A 20,361-nucleotide genomic window follows, 5' to 3' on the forward strand; every position below is an offset into this window, starting at 1 on the left:
TGCAAAAGTTAAGATTGAGAAATTGCAAAACTTCTGACGGAGCGAGATTTTGCTTTTGTTTTGTGCATGATTGTGCAGCAATTTTCTTAGTGCCGGCAAAAAGTAGGTTATAGTATGGTGTTTATATGTTTTATTGACTTCATAATCCAGGATTCCGTACCTGGACAGATGTGAAGGTGTTTGGCAATGAACGAAGCGTAGTAGGCTGAGCAAGCACTCAGCTGATTTGGTAAAGTTCATGTGCAATCACAGTAGCCTTGTTTGCAGCATTCAGAACACGTTAAGGAGTAGGTCAAACTTTTTTTTTCGTCCGATTCGTTAAGTTTTTATGCCTGTCTGAAAGAATCTTGCATCACTCTCGTCAAGCAGACAATTTTTATTTTAACGATACAATAATGCTCTTATATGCTGAAGCTATTTTAAATCATTCAAAGCGTATTTTGATTTGTTCGAGCACCCACCCTAGTTTTCAGTATTAAAATTGAACTCTAGGATGAAACTTTGGTTTGAAATAAAAAGGTTAGGATGAAAAAGAGGCTTGAAAAGAAGATTCTTCGAACCAGGGCTTCTCATGAACTGTTTGAGATTTTTCATCTGCAGACATCAAACAGCTTGAGAAATCAAGGATAAATACATTATTTTCTGCCATCAGGCTTTTAATTTGGTTTGATTTTCGAATAAATAAATAACACTGTTGAAAAAAATTCTAAATTTTTCCAAATTTTGAATAGGGGAGAGTGGGGTAGCGTGGGCCGCTCTAAATATCTCAGCTGTGTGTTGAGATAAAAATCCCAATCCAACTGTCATCGTCGTCGTTTTTCGTAAGCATATTTTTCTTTATGTTGTTGACTTATGTACGCATAATATGCTTCTTTTATTTAACTAGTCTGGAAGATGTACTTACATAATTAAACAAGCAAAATTGCATCCGTGGGAGACCTAAAGTTCATAACAAAAATATGCTCATACGCTTATGATCATAGTTTTGCCATGTTCATTCAAGTGGAAAACGAATTTTTTATGAAACATCAATAAGTCACACAAACGCAACCAATTTGCAAATCATTGCTTGTGGGGTGGCGAATTGTGGACCACATTTTGTGGAGTAACTTGGGCCACCTAAATTTTGGTGTTTTTATACACATTCAGAACTTCAAATACGATATTATGTTATGATATCCCTACTGTTTCTGTAGTATACCTAGTTTGCTGGGCTGAATTCATATACAGGTTCAGAATTCAGATACAAAGTAAATTTTCAAAATTCAGATTAAGCTCATAAATGAGTTAAAGATTACGTTGAGGAATTTGAATTGCAAGAGATCGCAGACTTATAATTTTGATCGTAATCAAAGTCACTAAAATTTTATTTTTGATGAAAAATACATCGAAAAGATTTTTCTTTTTGGTAATTCATTTTTAGAAAAAGTTTTTGCGGATAGAGAAACATGTGATGTTCCCGTAAAAAAAATTAATTACTATTATTGCAGTTTCATTTAGAGCCAAATTTTGAACTGAAACCTTGAATATAGATCAAGATTGCAAGTATCAGATTTGAATCGCAAAACGTCAATCAATTCATTTAAATTAATTAGGAAGGATTAAATTAATGTATGGTTAAAATCTTTGAATTTTTTTTTTAGTTTGATGGATTTAGCTTATTTAATTTGAGCAGAGAATACGTTTTTTTTAACAAATTGAAGACATTCTTATAAAATTTATTCTATGTTCAAACCAGATAAGGTAAATGAACCAGATTTTAAAGCAAATTCAAAGATTACAACCGTCGATGAAAGTTTTCTAATTCGTTCGATTTGTAAAAATCCGACCATCTGGAGGGACAAAATTGCTTCAGAGTATATTGTCCTTAAGAAATTTTACAGAAAAATAAAATTTTCTGACGTGAACTCACTGATTTGCGCTGAATTCCAACCGATTTCAATTAAATTTAAAGTTTCAGAATCGTCACATAATTTTCAAAGAAGATCTTTTCTTTATTGTTTAACAATGTCAAAGTTCACCCATAAAATTAAATAGTTTCTTTTTTGTGACGTGAATACACTCATTTGCGACTGTTTTTGATCGCTTTTTAAAACAACCCCAAAAAAAATCTTTTTTTTTTCTACACAATGGAGCAGTATTTGTTTGCTTCAAAACGTTACTTCCAGCAAAAAAAAAACAATTCATATATTTTAATTATTTATTTTGTTAAAATTGTCAACATTTGCAGTTTTTCCAACAAAAAATATTATTTTCAAAATAAAAAAATAAAAAAAAATGTACCATGCAAATTTAAAACACTCTGGTGTATACACTTGACCAGCTTGCAACTGAATAAACATTCTTATTATACAGACAGTGATATGAAGAATTACATTTTACGTGTCGGTCATTTAAGGGATTCAAACAACAAAGTTTCCTTTCCAATACCTGGAATCGAACCCATTACGTCAGGCAACTCAATGCCAGACTAATCAATTTCATTTCAGAAAAAAAGAATGTGAACAAAATGTAACTATTAGTATCTGAATAATTTAAGAAATCAGATCACCATAAAATTTAAAAAAAAAATAAATTAGGGAAAAAGATAAATGAAATGACTTGGCTTCATTAAAAAGGAAAATTTCTTACGATTCGTTCCATCAAATTTCATAATCAGTAAAACGTTAATCGAAAGTATTATTCATTCGAGGAACACATCAGAAACCGAAAGCTTCCCAAATCAACAAAAGCAATAAATGACAACTAATTTCCACTAATCAAAGCAGGCTGTCACCGCCACACAGTATAATGAAGATAGATTAGGATTCTTATCAAAGTCACATTGTTTGCTCCTGTCACCCGTTGAAGTTAATCAAAGCAATCATGGGAAAGATAAACTTCTCTCTGCGAGCTACCTACCTACTTAATAATGACTTTCCTAAGTGAGCTTCTCGGTCTAAGTTTGTTTGGTTGCGAAAATGTTTCGGGTGCGAAATTTTGCCACTTAACGAATGGGTGGGAGTGTATGGGATTCTTTCTCATATGATAATAATGTTGTGAATAAAGAGTAATTAATCGATAGGAGTCTCAATTATTTTAACGAAAAAATCCTTTGCTAAAAGATTTATACACTTTCAAATAGTACTTTAAGTGATCGGAATACGTCCATTCAATCTTCAAATTATAGCCAATATAAAAATTGAACTAATTTGAAAATAAAATTTCAAATTTTGTTTGAGCTCTAACCAAACAGAAAAGTAAAGTTAAATATTAAAAAGACTTAACGCGTTTAAAAATTTTCGCTTTATGTTTTCAACTAAACTCTATATCTTAACCGAAAGCTGGATTAAATTATTATTGGACTATAATCCAGCAGCTTACTTAATACTCTAACAAATCGGGCACTTATCCTGTTTGCGAACAGCGCAAGAGCTGTTAATTAATTTCACGATAGCTCGTTTTTAGCGAGGATTTCTCAATTGCCCGTGGATTACGACTAAATACATTAACGATAACGACTCCCTCTTGTTGTTCTTGTTGGTGATGTTGTTTTTTGCTCTCATCATTCTCATTCTTTTCAACCCCTCAAGGGCACTCGAGGAAAAACCGACGAAAACTTTCAACAGCTTATAAGTGACACTTTTGCTGCCCCCCTCATTCCCTCTCTACCTTGGGCTAATCTTAGGTGGACTTCTTCTTTTCCCAACAATGTTTTGGAAGAACGGGGTTGAAAAACCTTTACGATTTGCTCCTCAAAACAAAAAAAAAGAAGGTAAAATTACTCCCAAACTTCTTACTTCTCGTGTTCAAAATCACCACCGCCGCCTACTTTGCTTTGGTATCTACAGAGCTCCATGAATCTCGGCCCGTCTCGTCTCAAGTGGGTTGGTTTGGCGAAAAATTGTGTTAACCAAACAAAAGGTAATTAAAATCTTTAATGAATTTTTCGTCCTACTCAACTGAGAGCCACGGACTCGACCGACCCAAAGCCAACGGTGGGCCATCATTGGTCGTTACTGTTATTGTCGGTGACATTTTTGACCGGGGTTGTCCTTCCTTTGTAGCTAGTGGAAAAGGGAAAGAGGATCACTCGGGTGTAGTATGCCTGGCAAATATTGAGTGGAAGTGAAAATTTAGCAACAAGCTCCCAGATTAGTGCCACCGCCGCCGCGCCCAAGAGATGGCAGCAGCTTATTTTTTATGCCATTTCCATATAGCTCCCGGGCAACTGGGGGTCGGAGTTTGTTTGTTTGCAGTTTTCCACTCCGCCTTTGCCATCGCTGAAAAACGACGAAACGAAAAAGGACAATTCAATTGTGCTTTGCCTTCCGGATTTGCGAGGAATCAAATCGGACTTTTCTACGATCTCGTTCCCATCTCGTCTTCGGCGTCGTCGTTGTTGCCGGAAAGTAATTAGGGAGTTTGTATTTATGAAAGTGGCCAACAAACGGCGATGACTTCCAGTTGATTGGGTCCGTTTTCTTGATGACAAAGCCGGCGCCGCGAATCGCGACTTTTGCCTTCTCGCCTTGTCATCACAGCAGGCTTTGGCTGGCCGAGATCGTCGCGACTCTAATGGCGAGAGATGAAATTAATGAGGACCATTGTGCCTGTTTGGTGGTTGATTATCGCGGCTTTAACACATTTTTGAAATGTCAGTCGCGTTTTTCTGCAAATTTCATTAAAGTGTTCAATTTCATATATTGATTTAATGCAAAAAAAAATTTATATTCCTTTTTTTCGTTTTTAATGCTCCAAGCAATCAAATTATAATTTACTCTAATCTGCATTGGCCTTTTGCATTCTCTTTCTTGAGACTAGATATTCGATTTTTTTGTGTTCCTTTTCCAAAACCATCTCATCATTATTTTTTTCCTTTTTTCCAATTTTTTTAATTTTTAAACAATAAGCTATGAACAATCATTTCATCTAATTAACACTTTTCCAATTCACTTTAAGTGCGAAGTAATGTAATGAGTTGACTAGTCTCATTTTTGCAAGCTAAAAATCTGAAAAATTTACAAAATACGATAGTCAAATCGTGCTCAAATTATTTGAACCACTATCCGGAAGATATTTTGATGGAATTCGTTATTAATTCTTTAGTTGGCTCTTGGCAGGCATTCATCCAGAAACTTTTAGTCGACAAGTCTCGCTTAGATTTTCCGGAAACAAATAAGGAGAAAAAGAAAAAAAAAGATGTTTAGTACTTGAATTTGTTCTTAAATTTTACTCGAAGAGAGAAAAATTAAGATTGGCCGATAGTTGTATACATCAAATTTTGAACCAGCCTTTCGTTGAACACTTTTCGCAACAATTTTGAGAAAAAGTTATGATAGTTGATGCAATCTAGGGCCCATAAGAGTGTATTCGAATAAAAGGCAACACTTTGTTTCGTAAACAACTTTTGAATCCATGAATGAAAATTGATGAAATTTTTAAGCGAAGCTGCCTAGTAATGGCATTCTTACATTTGCAAATTTTTGATACGTTGTGCTAAGTAGATTTTAAGACTTTTATTTAGAGCATCACGTGCGCCTTCTATGATGCACACTAAATCAAGTCTATTTTTGATTAAATTTTCTGTTTCCTGAATCTTGACCTTCAAATTAACTCAAGTTTTTAAATTTGGCCAAAGTTACGATAAAAGAAACCCCGACTGATTTGCAGCTTTCACAGATCGTCAGCCTCCTCAAGTATTCATATTTTTTTTTTTAAATTCATCTTCGAAAAATTGTCTGAGATTTGTCAAAGTAAAGTTTTTGACTGAAAACCTGTCAGAGGCCCGCCAAAGATTTCGTTTTGCTGTCTATTACGAATTTTTGTCTCCCCACTTGCAGTCAAAATATTTTGCGCTAAATTTAACCACCGTATTTTGATTATTTTACCGAGGAAGAGCCTTTCTAACTTTGTAGAAATTAAGTCAGGCCTGAGATTTGGTCAACTATTAGTCAGAAAAAATAATTTTTTATCACTTCCCCCATTGAAATTTAGATTGCTATTGATAAAACCTCTTACATTCCTTTACTTCATGGAGTCAATCATTTTTAGTTTTATTTATATTTTAGATCACTGTTACTTCCCCTAGGACTCCTTAATCAAATAACTAATCGAATTTTGGTAAAATTGTTTATTTCCAGCTGTTTCGGGCTTCCCACTTAGACTCTTCTGGGTTTTTCTCGATCCTGGCCGTAAAATTTTGCAATGAGCTTCTGTATTGAACGCTATCTCACAAACAAATTGTTGCATTTTCTTTCGAATACACTCTTCATGTTGCTAAAAATCAGTTGAAAATGTCAGCAACAGTCTTTTCATGGCTTTATTTTCTGATTCGGTTTAAAGATTTGGAATTTATTCCCCGCATTTCTGCTTTATGAACATATTGCTGTTATATTCTTTCGAAGGTAATCTTTCATTTTTATCCACATCCAAACATCTTCAGTCATCCAAGCACATATGTCTCTAATTCTAGCTTATACTTAGATAGTCTTAGAATATTTTACCTTGAGTTCCTAATATACAGAGAGTACATTCGATAGTAGCTATTCAGCAGAATTGGCTTGTAGATTGTGGCCATTTTCAACAAATTCTTCGAACGGGGTATGACATGATTGCCTTGAGAATTCTGGCATAAAAACTCGAGAAAAATAACGCATTATCAGATACCACTACAGAAAATCAGGTGAAAGAAAATCGCAACTGAAGAGTGAGCATCGAACTCAAAACAACTTTCTAAACTCGTTTTGTCAGTTGGTCTACTTTATAAGTGTTCTACCTTGATCAGTTAGAGAACGAGGGTTGATTGGTTTAGAATTTATGTCCAAGGTTACCGAAATCACAGAAAAATCTATAATTTCACAGTATTTTGAGCCAATTTTCGTGACAGAACACAAAATTCTAGGAATATTCACAGATTTCACTAAATTTTAATATTTTGAACGTATTTTTAAGATACAATTATCTTTGAATGGGAAAAAAGATTAATTTGGTAATGTTAATTGATTTTTCTAAAGTGATATGTAAAAAAACGCAATTTGATATGATTTTTGAATGAAATTAATTGAAAAGCATCACAGTAACCGTCACAGAATTTTTGGGTAAGATCATAGAAAATCAGAATTTTTTTTGTCAAAACACAGATTTATTTTTGACAAGCTTGCTTATGTCCCGGCTAATAAAGAAATTGAATTTACTGTTTCCTAGAGCTTGTTTGGTGATTGTTTTCATATTATTTTCTCTTATGATGGAAAAGTGAGCGATGTGAAAATGTATTTTGGTTGCTTTCAGCCATACACAATGCGATTTTGTTATGAGAACGGTAGCTACACTGCCGGTCAAAAGTTTGGGATCACCCGCTAAAAAACATTCAAATTTTTAACGTTCATATCTCAGCGGTCTATGGAAATATTGCAAATCTTCTGATCTTATTTGAAAGATAATGAGCAATAGCTATTTCGGAGGTATTTTGCCATGAAATAATGTTTTAGTTTTGCACCTAAAACTCAACCTAAAGTTAGAACATTTTCAAAAAATCGCACTGAATATTCAAGCCGATCATCTCGCGATAGAGTGGACAAAATTTCAAAGTTTGAGTTGCATTAGAATCTTTATTCTATACTTCTCAAAACACAATCAAAAAACTTTGTGCAAAAATTTAAGTATGTACTTTTAATTAATAAAATAGACAGTTATCGTCCAAAAGTTTGGGATCACCCCTGGTATGGTGTATCGGGCAAAATTTTGGGCCGTTTGGGGCGTTCATATCTTTCTCATCTAATATCGTATTGCAGATCTGAAGGGTACATTTGAAAGCTTAAGAATTGTCGTTTTTTTATAAATTCATACAAAAATTATATTTTAAAGTGATAACCTTAAAAAATTTAACTGAAATTAAATGTTTTTTTTTTAATTCACACTTATGGTTCTGATTTTTTATGGTTATGGATTTGAAATATAAGTTTTTAATAAATTTATGAAAAAACAATGATTCTTAAGCTTTCAAATGCACCCTTCAGATCTGCAATACGATGTTAGATGAGAAAGATATGAATGAGTTAAATTTGCATGTTTTTAAAAGAATGATCCCAAACTTTTGGCCGATACACCATACTAGGGGTGATCCCAAACTTTTGGACGATAACTTAAGTGTCTATTCTATTAATTAAAAGTACATTCTTAAATTTTTGCACAAAAATTTTTGATTGTGTTTTGAGAAGTATAGAATAAGGATTCTAGTGCAACTCAAATTTTGAAATTTGGTCCACTCTATCCCGAGATGATCGGCTTTGAATATTGAGTGCGATTTTCTGAAAATGTTCTAACTTTAGGTTGAGTTTTAGGTGCAAAACTAAAACATTATTTCTTGGCAAAATACCTACGAAATAGCTATTGCTCATTATCTTTCAAATAAGATCAGAAGATTTGCCATATGTCCTAAGACCGCTGAGATATGAACGATCAAAATTTGCATGTTTTTTAGCGGGTGATCCCAAACTTTTGACCGGCAGTGTATTTAAGAACACTGCTTTTTTTGTCTTCATAGAATTTTGTGTACAGAAGTTTTCTAGTAAAACAAAATTGAATAAGTCGTGAACTTAATTCACATATTTCTATTATAAAATCGGGCGCTGAATCCAAAAATGCAATTAAAAATCTCGATAGAACAACTTTGATTTATGTTAAAAATTAATAATAAATAATTAATAAAAAATCATAAACAATATAACATCAATTCGATTTTTTTTTGCAAATTAAAGGTGAATTTCTTTTTTGTGTAAAGCCAACAATATTCTTAATATTTCTGAATCAATGATCGAAAAAACAAAAAAAAAACATTTTTTAATGAATCAAAACAATCAAAACACTGAATGTTTTGAATCTTATTTGGCTGAATTTCAATTTTCATATTAGGAAAGTTACTTTAAATAATCTGCAATGTTGATTTGTTCAATTTCTTTAGAAATTTGTTCAGCTCGTAAAGCAATTCAAATAGTTCAAAATTTTACTTAAAAACAGACCAACAAAAGTGATTAAAATCAAATTCGCCAAGTCAGCTACAAACGTAGATCCTTACAATTCGCAAAGCACTTATGAAAGAAAAAATCACCAGGAATGAGGAAGCAAAACATGCCATAAAACATTTGATTTTGATTAGCTTACGAAAATTTGTTTTGCCGCTCGTAAAATTATGTTTGGATTGAACATTTTGTATCCTTTTCGTTTGAGTTGCACTCGACGCGAAGAATCGATCAAGGCGTATCGTCCTTAGTCGTTAACTAGTGCTGCAGGAGAGAAATCCACGCTTGAGCTCCTTTGTTTTTACGAGTAATAACGTCATAGCCAACTTTGACGCCTCCGGAAGCTAGCGACTTGTGTCCCTCATCATGCTCGTACACATCGTGGCGATGTCGTCGAGTGAGTGAGTGAGTGAGTGAGTATGCTACCATAAATCGCTTCATTTTCTTTCTGAGGTCGAGGTGAACCATGTGACTTCTGATAAAGTAGGAGGAAGCGGGTAGGAATTTTCATCAGAGAAGACGCGATTGCCGTATACCAATCATCGCATTTTCTTGTTTTTCCTAAGCAATCTTCGGATGCTGTGCCGGCACCCTTTGCAATAACCCTTAGCAAAAGTCGTTTCCGGAGGAGTTTTCCTCGTTCTCACTGTTTCTCTATTGGATGGCTTGACTTCCAAGTTGAAAAATCGATTAATGTACTTGAAAAGAAATCGACTGCCGTTGAAGCGTTAAGACTTTATTACGAGATGACTTTCGAAGAAGCTCTCCTACTGGCGCACCGGCTTATGATGGGTGATGGGTTGTTTTCTGTGAACGAGCGTATCCGGAGCTCAATGACACGGACTAATGCTTTCCACCACCTTCATCCAGCCACACTCTCTGGAGCCACCACACATTGCGACGTCTTCCAGGGGCGGCGAGGCGATCGAAAAATCCATTGAATCTACTTGGTACGGCGTCTGAGACTGGAGGCGAAGTAGACGTCTTAATAATTGGCTTTTTCAAGGGTAATAGACACAAGTCTGACACTTCAATTTGCCACCCACTTTGTGGATGAGTCACAAGCGCGCCTCGGGCTTGAAGAATTTGTGAAATATACTTTCTGCTCAATCAATTTTACGTTCAGGTGAGATTATTTCATTTCTTGTATGTTGGTTTGATAAAAAAATGTCATCTTTCAAATGGTTTTTTGTTGGAATTTTCAATTGATAATTTTTTTTTTAAACCACAGGCTTTTTATGATAGTCAATTTCATTTTATTAAAAAAACATCACTTTAAAACCTTTTGAGTGACTTAATAACATTTTAATGAAAAGCTACTTTCAAATATTCATACCGATTTCCGTCCATCCATAATTGAATCGCGATGGGAAGCTATAAAAGCAGTCGAACAAACCCGAAAATAACCTTCAACCGGCCATTTGCCAAACCGAAATCTGGTTCAACTTGCCCAGGCCCAGGAAGCGAAAAAGAAAACAATGAAGATTTAACCCTCTCAAGGCGGAAGTTAACAGTCGATCCGAGACTGGAAAAAGCTCCTCAAAATGATAGCGGAAAAAAGTCGTCCAGTCAAAAAACAAAATCCCAACAACCCGCAAAACCCCGGCAGACGTTTGAAAAATTCAAAAGGGGTTTAGAGAGTAAAAAAAGGCGACACTGCTCCAAAACGTTTCCGGAAAGCTCTGTTGTCTTTGGGAACTTTTTTTCTTCCTTATTCCAACGCCACGGTTTTATTTTTACCCCTGGCTTCCCCTTACCAATGCCTCGTTTTGGGGCCGGTCGATCGGTTCAGAATTTTGTGATTTTTTTCGACAAAGTCCCTTTTTCGAACGATCTGCCAGTTTGCGGACACCACCGGCGATGGCTTGAAATTCCCGGAGCGCTGACCGATTTTATGCAAAGAGCTTCTATTTCAACCAAAAGTAGAAAAAAATCAGGAAAAAATTGCCAAGAAAAACTGAAAGCTCTAAACTTTGCTGTTTCCATGCTACAGTATAGAATTCTTGAGAAAGTGTTAAGCCATCCAACAACGAGTGCCTGCCTGAGAGCGCCGAGGATTGAGCTTGAGCGAATGAATGCCGTTTGAATATGGAAGTAGCGCGCTGGATTTGAATTTCAATCACCTGGTTGATACTGTTTAAAGAAACGTTTGCGAAGTCCGGATCGAGTGGACAAATTTTCGGTAGCAAAAAAAAGTGAAAACATCAGCCAAGATTACTTTCTGGGAATGAAAAACTGCTTAGGAGTTGAAATATAGTTATTGTTAACACAGGGAATATTTTGTTATTTTCATCAGGGATTTTAATTCTTAGCAAAGATTCACGAAATACCTTAAAAAAAATAATTCGAGGAAACCATAAACTCACATTAAAAATTTCATCTACTCCTTAAAAAACTTGACTACCTACGAATTTTATTTGATTCAAACTGCAACATTTGATATATGTTATGATGCATTAATTTTTTTTTCATCAGAACTGTGCCATTTTTCGTTTCTCTTAGAACTGTTTTTGTAGTTTTTGTTTGGCTTCAACTTTTTATGAATTAAAGAAAGTTGGTAAGTCAGTGGTAATATTTTAATGTCATTCTGATTGATTATATTTTCGACGTGTTTCGATCACCGTTTGATTATACTTAACAACACTGTTTGTCAAGAACGAAAAACATCAAATTCTGTTTCAATAATATTAAAGATTTCCATTTACACAAACAATATCACAAATCAAATGCACTCACACAAACTGCTCGAGCACAATCAACAGCAGAGTCACCTAACTGATTGCTTCCGATTTACGACACCTACGATAGGGGGGATTCCTAATTGGCGAGGTGTCTCGAAACGTAATCACAATAAAGCAATTATCTAGCAATAAAACCTTTTGATTTGTGCCACCTTCGGTGATTTGACTTTTGCCACCATCCGAAGACACCTGGCATGGCCCACACAAAAGAAAGGATTGCCTCCCTTAGCGAGAATGAGTGGGGTTCACCTGCAGTTTTCCTCATGAATGAACTCACACTCCCTCTCACAGCTTTTTTAATTGCTTTATTACACTATTTATTATCACAGGATCTAGTTGGCTTTGGTTGGTTTTCTAATGTTCAGTCAGAGCGAGACATTTGGGTTGTAGAAAAATGCGTACGAACATGCAAGTCTGCTTGCTTCCCATATTTTTTTTTCTTCTTTTTGCTGTGACAGTTTGTCGAGTAGCCGGTTTGGTCGAACATAATCGTGCAGATACCTCCTCCATAGAACCAAAGCCTGCTCGGATGTCACCTCTTCGTGTCAGTTGTAATAAAAAGTAATTGTTATTCAAGTCATGTCACGGGTGCTGCTGGTGAAAGTAATGTGTGTGTTAGTGTGGGGTTGAGTTTGATATCAACCAGTTGAGATCTTTCTCGGTGGAAGGTGGAACTCGTGGTCCTGTTTGAGGTAGGTAAGCAAGAGGTGGCTGCGGTAACGAACGGCTCCGTAATCATGTGCCACTGATAATTGCCGTAAATTATGTGAACAAATTAGTCACAAGTGTATGTGCGGGACCATGCAGGTCCTACCTAAGCTAGAGTGAGCTCTCTAACTGGCTAACCGTGGCTGGGTAGTTTAGACATATTCATTGCAGGAATTATTTCCCCCCCTTAAAAGGTTCTTTAGGCTAGACCACCCCCACCCAGATTACGTTTTGAGCCAACTGGGCTAGAGTCGATCCTAGATGACCTAACGAATGGTAATGAGTCTGTCACGCCTGCTCTTATCAAGATTATATCAGCCAGAGCTATTTATGCTGCTTTTGATCATGTTAATCATAGGTCAGTGGATTTGTAGAGCTCGGTTGATTATGGGTATTTGATGACAAGCTGCTACCCATCAAAATCAACTGCTGACAATTTTCTATTTCGCACTTTTTCTCTTGAATGGCATCATTATCGTAGCAATTATTGATTGAAACTCAGAACGCATTTCTGTTGTGGTACTACGCATTTTTTTTTTTATCTCAAATTACTTTATCAAACTCCTATACAATATACAGGTAAAGGATTAGTGCATCGTTTTTGTCTTTTGACCCACAAAAATAATCAAATGTTGTGGTATGCCGGAATGAGTTTTTCGAATAACGGCCGAAAATCAAATAATTACCATTTCTACTATCAATGAAATAGCTTTTTTCTAATTTTGTCGTCTAAATTATGCTCATATTTTGACGTATATTTTGTAAATACTTTGCCTGGAATTGAGATAAACTTCATAAATTTTATGATGTTAATAAGCATAAGTTAGTCCCTACGGTTACTTTCCATCTAAAAGTACTTTCTACTTTAAAACTTTCGTCATCAGGAATCCAAACGATACATTTTTGAAAGTAAGACTGGTACAATAAGCATCCGGGCAAAATCTGGGTGAATTTGATCTAAATTCAGGAACAATGTAGCAAAAATCAAGAAAAAAATACTTGAAATTTTTTTTAATCGAAAGCTTCAGAAAAATTTAAAATTATACTTTTTGATTCCGGAAAACTGTTCTTTGTTATTTGTTGCTCATAAAATTTCATTTGAGTTTTTATGAGTCATCATGAGTCCTATTTCGGATCCTTAACCTTTCTCACATTGCTGCCGATTGCAGCAGAACCAAAACAATATTGGTTGTGGTTCTCCACTCGCTTTGGACAATTCGCAATTGATGATTGCTGAGAACAATAGGTTGATACAAGGTACAAATGTCATCATCGTACACGCAACCCGATGCTTACCCATATTGTGGTTAGCAGTTACACTGCAGTGTTGCTAGATGTTCTGAGTAAGAGTTTCAAAGTACTTATTCAAAAATGAGTACTTTCCCGGTTAGGGAAGATGATATGTGGAGAGTGAGACAGTAGCAATCGCTAATGAATTGTTTAGTAATGTCATGACTAGACTGATGAAACATAAATAAAGATAACCTTATTCCACCACTGAAACCTGCGTTGTTACTTAGTTTTCTACACTTTTTGTTTCAATAGTAATTGGGATGCATGTTCACGACGATATTGCTTGTAATATTAAACAGTATTTATGAACGACCCTTTTGCTTGCCTATCAAGCTGAAATTTGAAATAAGAAATTGATTGACTGCCAAAAATACACCCATGCACGAATTCTTGTCTTGTTTTGATGCATAATAATCAATGTATTGCAAAAACAATCAACAGTTAATACGAACGACTTCCTTTTCTATCGTCTGAAACAAAATTTGATATCAGGCATTTTAAATCAGGAAAACCCCTGTAAAACACTCGAGTAAGAAGCGGATGACTAAAGTAGGGGAACATGCCCTATTATGCGCCACCTAAGCGAATCGCTGATTTTCTACGTATTCCACGTACAAATTGTGTTAAAAATGGGTGTAATCGTTGAAGAAAAGTGTTTTCTACAAATGCCTATGATTTTGTATTACTCAAATTGCTATAGTTGCTTCAAAAACTTGATTTTTAAATACCACATTTAAAGCAACAGAACAAAACTGTGTTGCAAATACGCGCCGCTGTGTATTCAATACGCGCCTAGCAGCCGAGCACACCCGAAAGCAGCCGAAGACCGAAAACACACCAATACTTACAGACACTTTGACTGAAAAGAAAACCAAAATGGACTAATCATAATTTAAAAAAATGGAAAAGTAGATTTTTTGGGCTGAATTAACGCTCAAAATATGGTTTTAGACTTTTTGTTCATTTTCAATGAAAATTGGCCTTTTTGAAAAATTTATAATATTTTCAGCCTACTACGATTGGCGCGTTATAACGAGCGCATGGGCCGTGATAGAACATACCCATGAAAAGCATACCTTAGCGAGTTCAGTATGATTTTTTAGCATAAAATCATAGTTTAGATTCTTCTCTATCGATGTGTCAGAAAATATTGTCTTATTCGTTTTTCTCTGCTTGGTGACACCTTATTGAAAGTGTTTAAAAATTTAGATCGAAATGAAGTAAAACCTAAATTGTGAAATTATCACGACACAGGGGCATTTTAAGGGAAAATTCATACTTGCCAGGGCGTATCACAGCATTTAAAACAAATTGGTAATATTTTGCAGGCTTAAAATGTTTCAGAATCTTCAAAACAAGGATGGCGCGTATTAGCCACATGGGGCGTTATATAAACTTTTCCCCTAAATCTCTACGTATCAAGTCGTTATTTGGCAAAAAGATCGGCATATCGAGCTACGTTCAGAATGTAAAGAAGAGAGCTGGACTACATACATTCAAGGTACAGAACTTCCCAAACCGCGATGAACGGCAACAACCGACGGCTAAAACTCGGGCACGGAAGCTCTACGAGAAGATGCTGACAAAATTGGCTACTGCGTGATGGACGACAAAACGTGTATAAAAGCAGATTTTAAGCAAATTCCGGGGATGGAGTTTTCACCGGCAAGAGTAAGTTCTATGTGGACGACTTATTTAAGAAGAAGAAAATGTCGAAGTTCGCTCCCAAATATCTTGTTTGGCAGGCGATCTGCTCTTGCGGACTCAGGAGTGAGCGTTATGTGACAAAGGGCACAGTAAAAGTCGAATTCTACAAATATGAGTGCCTCGAGAAGCGCTTTTGACCGTTCTTGCAGAAGCGCGACGAAGCTCCGCTATTTTGGCCAGATTAGGCATCATGCCACTATTCTAAAAGTGCCCTAGAGTGGTATGAGGCCAGTTCTGTCCATTTTGTTCCAAAAGACATGAACCCGCCAAACTGTCCTGAGCTGCGCCCGAGGGGCAGTACTGGGTAATTCTTAAGCGGGAACTTCGGAAGAGCAAGAAGACAGACAAAGACGAGAAGGACATGTTAAGAAAATAGAAAAAAAAATGAGAAACTGGTTCCGGACGACACTGTAAAGACTTTGATTGAGGGCATCAAGCGAAAATGCGTTCAATTTTACACTCAAAGCACAATTGATCAACTTTTCTTTTGATTTTTGAAGTAAATGTATGTATTAAACCATTCCGAAATTTTGGTTTGATTCTAAACGTTATAAGAAACTTGGCATGACGTTTTCGGTTTCGCATTAATTTCGTGTTCGCTTTTTATGGCAAGCTATTTGCATCTGTAGTCTGCGTTCAAGTATTTTCTTCACTAATGGTACGTTAAATGTTCAAGTATACCAAGAATAATGCTTGGAAAACAGATATCTGCCTCTCTTTAAAAAAGAATCAATATTTCTCTCTGTTCTGACCGAATTTGGCATTTGCATATTACGCCAAGCCTGTACTGCAGTGGCTTTCAGACAACAACATCCAATTCGTCGAGAAAAATATCAATCAACCAAATTGACCGATTGAACGATACTGGGCGATTGTGAAGAGGATTTTTAGGAAGGATGGGACAATTTCTCAAAGCAGGGAAGTATTCGTGAAAGGCAGCATCCAGGAAATGCACAAAAGCTACTGTGCAGAACCAGATGGAAGGTATTTGATTGAAAGTGCGATCATTCATTCATAATTTTTAGAGTTATGTTAACCATGATATTCTATCTTATCATTCTGATCTTCAATAAATGGAATAGGGAAAATTTAAATAACTAACTTATTTCATTCTCATTCACAGAAAGATGTTGCTAAAGAGTTTTCAATAAAACCCTTATTAAATAGCTCAAAAATTAGTTACATTTGCCTGAATATTTTTAGGGGTTTTCTTATTGCTAAGGGATACGTTAAGCTATCGAATCATGATAATCTTTTCATTTGAATCCATATACTTTATGATTTGTGAATTCCATAAAAATGGTTAAACGACTATAATCGAAACAAAAAATTACAGTTTTTTCGGTAAAAATTACCAAACGTTTCGTAATAGTTGTGAACGATCAATCAAAATCTTACGAGCAACCGGCAAAATAAAAAAAAAAGTTTGAAAACGTATCGAGAAAAATCTCATCAGTTCACAAAAATTGTTGAGATTTATTCTCATCGGGCATTGAATGTCATCAAAAATATTATACCATTCGATTGATCTTTCTACACCACACTTGTTTAACCACAATACGACACAATTCTATCCTCATTAGCTGAGTAAATTGAAAAAAATAAACGTTTTTGAGTGCACTTCATGTTTTACTAAGAAAACATCGAAATTAATGACTAAAAAAAACAAAAAAATACTGGAAACAAAAATAACTAGTTTGATTACCTGTTATCAAAACAATGTCATATACTTTGTTTTTCATAAAGTCGATTGGATCATCTAAGGTTTTTGAGACCTTTTGTACTAGTTGACTAAAAATTGTAATGGACTTTAGACATTCCAAATATTTCAAATAGAACTCAGAATTCCTGAGAAATTAATATTCCTAAGATTTAAAATAGGGTTTGTAACCTGGCACTCCGGAAAAAGATATTTTCTCTTGAAGATTCCTTCCAAACTAGTTTTTGGGGACATGAGTTATGGCAATATTTAGAACAAGATAAAAAATAAAAAAAATATTCTGTATATCTGCAGTTTCGAATTTCTGGACCTCAGGTTCCAAATTTTTCCAATGAGGAATGCGGAAGAATTTCTTACAAAATTTTTAAGGTTTGGAATAAAAACCAAACTCCTACACTGGGAAATTTTTCAGCGTTTACAGTGTCGTAACAAAAATCGATTGCACAAATTGCTTTAAAAGTAACCAAAAGAAAATTCCTTAATGCATTTCCCATTTGTAACACTAGCACACGTCGATTCTAGGAAAAGGGCATCAAGCAAGTGACATCTAGGCGTCTAATTCGATAAAACAACTGGTTCTCAGTAGAAATCAATTTCTCATGATTTTTTCATTCCCTACTGAATATTTCAATAAATATCTGACTTTTTCACTTCACTTCAGCTGAAGCTTGGAAGCAAGCAGGATACCTACACAAAGAGTGGACGACAGTTCAAAGTAATTCGAGTGTTGGCAAAAGAAACACTGGATTCATGAAGGAGTTCCTAGTCGAGGAAAGCAAGAGATCGGTGATGTGAAAGGCACCGGAAACGAGCAAGCTTGCATAAAACAGGAAACACTTGTCATATTCCTCAATCGATGAGAGCAATCGCTCACTGACTTTTCGATTGTGACTGTGGATGCTGAGGAAGTCTGCTTTCACTCACTCACGAGGCAGAAGAAGAAGCAAGCAAGCAAGCGGAAACGGGTTCAACAAAATTAAATTAAGTCCTCTATCGGGTCCTGCCAATTCTGCGCTCCGTTTCATCAGGACAGTATTGCACGATTTGTTGGAATAAAAAGTCAGTGGAACCCTTTAAAGGCAAATATTCGCGCAAACTGTAATTTTTGTAGTCATGGCTACCTTTGATTGGCATGGTGAGCAAGAATTTTCAAGGCATTTTTATTCTATTTTTTTAGGTCCTTGAAATAATTATTAAATTTATACTTTTTTTATTATTTTACCAAAGATTGTTTGCGAATCTCAGTGATAAGCAAGTTGGCCACAACTGTGTCCTTGCAGTAGTCTGATGGGATTTAGGTGGTGGTCCAGCCGGAACTTCAGACCAAATATAATCGTGTTGCACTCGAAAAGCGCATTGCAACAAAAGTGATTATTTTCTCGATTGATGTCATTCGCCAGGGCAAGTACCTATGAAAGTACACGACCATGAAGCGAAGAAAGTGCGCCAGAGGACACGACGGGATCCAGTTGTTTCAAGAGACCCGAGAACGGATGTTGCAGCAGCACCGGCAGAAGCAGAAGCAGAGGGCTTGGCTGCTGATGATGCTTCGATGGCAAATTATTGCCAACTGCCATACATAGGGAAGGGTGTTCCAATATGCACCTACAGCTGTTTTTTTTTGAAGCGGTTTACAAAACAATGTGTCTAATTAATGCATTTTTCTGGGGTAAAACGCTTTGAATATGAGGCATGAAAGAGTTTTATGACTTTACCAACTCGAACAAATTTCAATTTCAAAATGTTTTAATACTTTCTGATGTAATTTCGTCGTTTAAAAGACGTGCAGCTTTCAAGAAGGTACAACCTGTGTACAACATTGATTAGGAAGTGGAATAAGAGAATGATTTTGAAAGCTCCCATGTAAAATGTCAGTTTCTCAGAAAAACACAGATGAAAAAATATTTATGATTTTTATCACTTAAACTTTGAACCTAAGCTCAACTCAAGAGAAATTTGAAGATCTCAAAAAAGATTTGAAACTGAATTTTTCTAAAACAATAATAGGCGCATTTAGCACAGTTTGAGCTTCGGCTATTTGGATACCTTTTATTATAAAATCATTTCCTCAAAAACTGCAAGAAATTTTGACATAAAAATTACTCAGATGTATAAAACAAAAAAGATGTCTGTTCATGTGTAGGTATAAAGTGTTTGTACTTACAGTACCGTTCATAATTGTATAGAAATTGGAAGCACGCGCACTGTCACTTCTACTTTGCACTTCGCGAATTTTTTGATTTCATCGATAGAACTTTTCGAAAACTTCTGACATGCTAGCTTCATATTTCAACAATCACTGTGCAAAATTTCAATAAAAAATGTAGCGTAGGTTCAGAGATATTGCAGTTTGAATGAGAAAAGTCCAAAAAGTCCGATTTTTGTAGAATTACTGTTTCTCAGGCCACACAAACTCCAGAAAGCTCAAATTTTGTGATATAATAGTGAAATAATTGATCTATCTAATGCGAAAAAAAATGGTTAAAAAATATCATCAGAGTCAAAAGTTATGGAAGTTCAAAGTCGAAATGACAGTGCGCTAGCTTCCAATTTCTATACAATTATGAACGGTACTGTATATTCTTCAGAATACTCGATAAAATCAGTTTTTGCTTAGTAGGCGCAAATAGCCTGCTTCTCCCCTACATATGAACACACACACACATTGATTCACCCCTCGGTCGTCCGCTTCGAGGAGCAACACAGCTGCTGTATTTGTGTGTCGGTGAGTGTGATTGACTTTGATTTCGATTTTAATTGAAGCCTCCCTGCTTCCCTGGTCACATTCCTCAAACTCGAACTCTGAAGTGACGATGATGACTCTCTCTGTGTGTGTGGAAATTGCAGAGTTCTAAGGGAATTATTGTGACTAATGCAGCAATATGGCAATTGAAACAGGAGCCCCGGTCTAAGAGCAGCAGGACTGGCCGGAACTGGTTCTATTTCGACTTCTTTCGAATTGGGAGCACAAATGATGAAAGTGCTTGAGTGATCGATGGAATTCAATAAATTGTTTTCATAATTGATGCTGCAATTCAAACGATTCTCCTTGAAGCATTTGCGCTGCAGTTTGGTTCAATAGGAATTTGATCGAGTTTTCAGCATCATCGGAAGGAACATTGTCTTGCAGATTACCAATTGATGAAGATTAAGCAATACTAATCTTATGTTGAGGAAATTTATGAATGGATTT

This window comes from Uranotaenia lowii, chromosome 2, assembly GCF_029784155.1.
Source record: "Uranotaenia lowii strain MFRU-FL chromosome 2, ASM2978415v1, whole genome shotgun sequence".
NCBI lineage: Eukaryota > Metazoa > Arthropoda > Insecta > Diptera > Culicidae > Uranotaenia > Uranotaenia lowii.